Source organism: Passer domesticus, chromosome 1 (assembly GCF_036417665.1).
Source record: "Passer domesticus isolate bPasDom1 chromosome 1, bPasDom1.hap1, whole genome shotgun sequence".
Lineage (NCBI taxonomy): Eukaryota > Metazoa > Chordata > Aves > Passeriformes > Passeridae > Passer > Passer domesticus.
Window position 1 is genome coordinate 149492000 of NC_087474.1, and position 5083 is coordinate 149497082.

The following is a 5083-nucleotide window of genomic DNA, read 5'->3' on the forward strand; positions in this document are numbered from 1 at the left end:
AGTACCTGGATGAGAAACTGTGAAACAAGTCAAGCAACCACCAGGAGCAGCCACCTGAATGGACTTTGTGCACAAAAGTGCAGGTGCCTTCACACAGTTAAAGCAAAGTGAAGAAATATGGTGATAGTCATAGACCACAGAACAGGTACTTGGAAGAGTAAAACTGATCAAAAGGAAAGCATAAAACACTACATAAAATATCACAGCCTTACAGAACAGCTTGAATGAATGTGGAGTGTAGGATGAGGGGCTAAATAAAGCCAGGCTATGGCATCCACCAAGAGATAAAGGAAGCACACCCAGAGAGACCCTGGGATAAGGATATCCATGGTCATATTTAGAATGGAGGGATTACTTCTATTTACCTTTGGGTGAATGGCACAAGTTTTGTAAAATACTGTATAAAAGTCAACCACAAGCATGTTTAGGCAAACACATTTTATGAAAACACATTTTATGTGGAGCCAGGAGAGGAACTGAGGTTTGTGCTTTGAGAGCTGCTGCTGCTGCTGAGAGCTTTAGGGCAACCAGTAAAGCTCCGTTCAGAGCAAGGTTCTACAAACTGAAACAATTCAGTCTAAGCCTGGCCATCTTACAAGAAAACCTACTCTGAGACATTATATTTTATCCCATGTAGATGGTGCCAGGATGTATGTGCAAGACAGGATTTAATTCCATGGTGGCTTAGCAGTAATCTCACCAAATTTAAGATTTGGCATAATAAAATAGAGGAATGTGTGTACTCAGTAGTCCTGAATACTCAGCTTAAAACACACCACACACACGTCATGCATTAACAAAGAGGTTTTGCAGTAAAAGCAAAGATTTGACAGATTTCTGAAATCTCAAACAGATATTGTGAGAAAATATCTGAATTGGAATACTCTTTCTGTGTGTCAGGAAGCAATAATGCTTCAGCAGATTACAGCTCTAGTTGGGAAAAGTGGTCAGCTGGCAGCCTGCAGAAATCAGCTATGGCCAGGAAACTGAGAACAAGTTTTGTAACCTTATTTTGTAACAGCAAGAGGCCACAGAACACAGAAAAACCAAACCCACTGCTGCCAAGTGGGAATTTTAGCACAAAACGAGCCTAACAAAGCTATTTGAAAGAAGAAAGCATAGTTTAAAAATATGACTGCAAAGACAAAACACAGGGAAAAAAAACAAAACAAAAACAAAACAACCTCATAAAACTGTTTTGTATTGCTGTGTACTCCCCCAAGTACCTGACAGCGAGGTTTTAAAGCACCATGGCTGACAGCACATATCAAAATTTGGGATGATGGGATGAGGTAGGTGACTCAAGTCTGAGGACAACACACAGCCTATGTTTCTGAATCCTGTCTCATACAGCTACAGAGGAATGGTGAGGTGCCACTGTCATGTGTCACTCAGGGTAACTGCTCTCTTAATAGAGGTAAGTCTAAACACAGCTCTTGAAGAACCAGAGAAAGACAAAGCCAGGATCAGATCCAGGAGGACTGAGGCAGAATCACAGGATCACAGATTCACAATAAGCTGAGCTGGAAGGCACCACAAGAGTCATCATGTCCAACTCCCAGCCCTGCCATTCCCAAGAATGACACCATGAGCCTGAGAACATTTTCCAAACACTGCTTGAGCTCTGGTAGGTTTGGTTTCCCTTGCCACTTCCCTGGGGAGTCTGTTCCAGTGCCCAAACATGCTCTGGGTGAGGACTCTTTTCCTAATATTCAACCCAAACACCCCCTGACACAGCTTCAGGCCATTCCCTCTGGTTCTGTCACTGGTCAGCACAGAGAGGAGATCAGTGCCTGCGCCTCCTTTTCCCCTCATGAAGCAACTGTAGACTGCAATGAGGTCCCCTCTCAGTCTCCTCTTCTCCAGACTGATCAGACCAAATGACACAGAGGTGCTGTCATCAAAGGAAATAAAATGTACTGCAGCAAAACATACTTTTTCCCTGGCCAGTCATCCTCCAACAAAACAAAAACAGAAAAAAAAAATGCATGCGATCTGGCTCTACATCAAGAATAATAACAGAAACAAGATATAACAGAGGAGTTGAAAAGTTGAAAATTTGCCCAAAACCCAACAGTTAAAGGACCAAGTGGATTAGATGGCATCCTTATAAGCACCACCTATGTGCACATGTGCTTTCACACCAGCCATTGCGGGGGTACTGCAGGATCTGAAAAGCCCCTGCTCCTCAGGTATACAATATCAAGGAAAAGGGAAGCTGTGGGAGGAAATGATACAGTAATATTCACAAAACAATAAACTGAGAAAATTAGAATTTTTTAAGTAAAATTTTAGAAGACATGACAATATCAGAAAATTTTCCTGAATGGGTCATTTTCCTTATTAAAAAGAAACTATTATGAGCAACAAATTTTTCATGTAAAACATATGTTGTTTTGTTGACTTATACTGTTCAAATTCTGCAGAAGCTTCAACTGAAACCAAACCAGAAGCATTTGTTTGTCATTGACCTTTTCAGAGACTCAAAGAATCATCTGGAGTGTCAAAGCAACATAAGTACTGATCTTCCCCTATTATTCCCATTCCACAGCAAGCTAAAAAGCAGTTTGCATTGGCATTTTTCTGTTAGTCACAGAGCCACTGAAACCTAATGGAGGTAAAAAAACCCTACACATCTTCAGCATTATGCATCTGAGTCTTCTCCATCCCCATCTTCTCAAACCACACTCTCGTCCTACATGTAATGAAATGAAACCTTTTGGCTTTCTTTCAGTACAGTAAAACCTGCAGTAGCTCTGTTTCTCGTACTCCAGAGACTCATTCGGTTACACTAGGCTGTGGGGAGCACACATGAAAGCAGGATGGTTTTAAAAAACTGCTTTAAACTGCCTTAAGGGACCTGTTGGCACCCAGCCTTAAGGGCTCTGGTGGCTCAGGGGCTGACACAAAAAGGTCCAGGGCTTGTTAAGACACCAGGAGGCTCCTGCTCTGTCACTTTGGCCACTGATTACTTCAATACCAGATGAGGAAACACATCATGAATGGAACACATTAATAGTGAAGCTATCCAAAGGCACACCTTCAAATTACCAACTTTTAGATCATATTTCTTTCAGTGTGCAAGGAAAAGACATGCACAAAGAAAATTTATGGGCACAGGAAAGTAAACCGGAACAGGACTTCAAAGGGGGTTTAGACAATCCCCTCACTCAGATGCCAAATCTCCCACTTGCCAAGACCATTTCTGACAGATGGTTGTCATGAAATCTACAGATTTCACTGCCTCTTTCAGTAGCATGTTGCAATGCTTAATTGTGCTTATAAATTTTTTTTCTCCTAAAATATCACCTGAATCTTCTTTGCTGAAAGGCCAGTTGTTTCTTGTCCAGCTTCCAAATGTTCACAGAACAGTTTACCACTGGCCTCTTCATAATAGCTTTAAATACATCAGAGAGCTCTTATCATGTCACCAGTAGACTCTGCTTCTCCAGACTAAACAAACTGTGTCCCTTAAACCTTCCTTCAAAGGTCATGTTTTTCAAGACTCTTGTTATTCTTGCTCCCCTTCTCTGACTATCTACAATTCGTCCACTTCATAGAAAAGTGGGCTTGGAAACTCGATATAGAACTTCAACTGGGAGATAACCAGAGGCAAAAAGAGTGAAAAATAATTACCCCTGTTATCTAACAAACAATACATAGGATAATCCATTATGAAATTTACTGATGCTCTGACCAAAAAACACCCAACCAACCAACCCCCAGCACTGATCAAGTGACTGCACACCAGTCTGTGTACACACATTGTTTGCATGTGGAAAGCAATACTGCCATGTGTGAGGACTTCTGTTTTGTTAAGCTGCATTCCTTTCAGTTATACTTAACACAGGCCAAGATTTTCAGAAGTACATGTTAAAATGTGGATTTCTAAATCCCTGTTTGGTTGCTGAAGTAATTGCCTTTGATCTTCATACACTGTCAAGATGCAGTAGCACCTAGTTCTGCAATCTCACAATCTCTGTAGACCTTAATACAGGCTTTGAATCTTAATTTTAAGCATCTTTTTGTTATTCAGAGCTGAAAACAAAAGCACTACTCCTTGATGTGTCCAGTTTACCATATTCTAAACTCTACAGGTCTGGTAGACAGAGTCAATTTGTTTTTACTCCAGTTCCCACACAGAGAGCTAGGGAGCAGGTGGTCAGTTCCTGGCATCACTCAGCACCATGTCCTGTTACACTTGGCTTTAAAAGAAGATCAAAATTAAAGATATTTCAATAAAGAAAAAAACAAATTTCTCTTAGAAGTCCATCCGAGTTAATGTTTGGGAATTCTGAAAATATGTCACCCTCTTGGGAGGCTCTGGAGTTAACTATGATGGCTAATATATTTGAGTCCACTGCTCCTGGGTTTAAACAGATGATGTTGAAGTTCTTGCTGGAATCCCCTTTTATCTTCTGGCTGCAAAGTCATAAATCTTCAGATATACTCTTATAATGCTCCAGGAAAAAAGAAAGATGTGAGAATTGAGATTGCCTAGAACTTAGGGGATTTTTTTCAGAGATTAAATTCTTGGGTGATGTGACCATAGACTGCCAGTAAATCTTGCTATTCTGCATGGAAACATCCATGGCTTGAACAGCTGGGGAGGAAATGCCAAATTGTCTGGCATGCAGCACTTATGACTGCTCCTCTCTGATGGCTGTTGTACTTCCAGGGTTTCCCATCAGAGCTGCAATGACTTTCAAAGATATCAACAGCATCATAAGACTACACTTGGTATCCCTTCCTTACTCCCCAGTGCCACAATTTGCATGAGAGATAACAAAACCAGTGGGTGTTCATCTGGAGTGAATGATCAGTGCTGCCCACTTCCCTGGTATCACCAACACAAGGCTGTGACAGTTTTGAGCAGACTCCACTAACACTGCAGATTTGGGAGTGACAGATGCTGTGGCTCCTGAAATCACTCTGAAAAAAAATAGAGGGTGGCAAACTCTTCTCAGAAATACAGAATCACAACTCAGTTGTCCTGGGTAATTCTTCAGACTCTGAAGCACCTTTAAAGATTTATCTGCTTTTTTCACCTTCTATTGCTTTACAATGACAGTAGCTGTGTGAA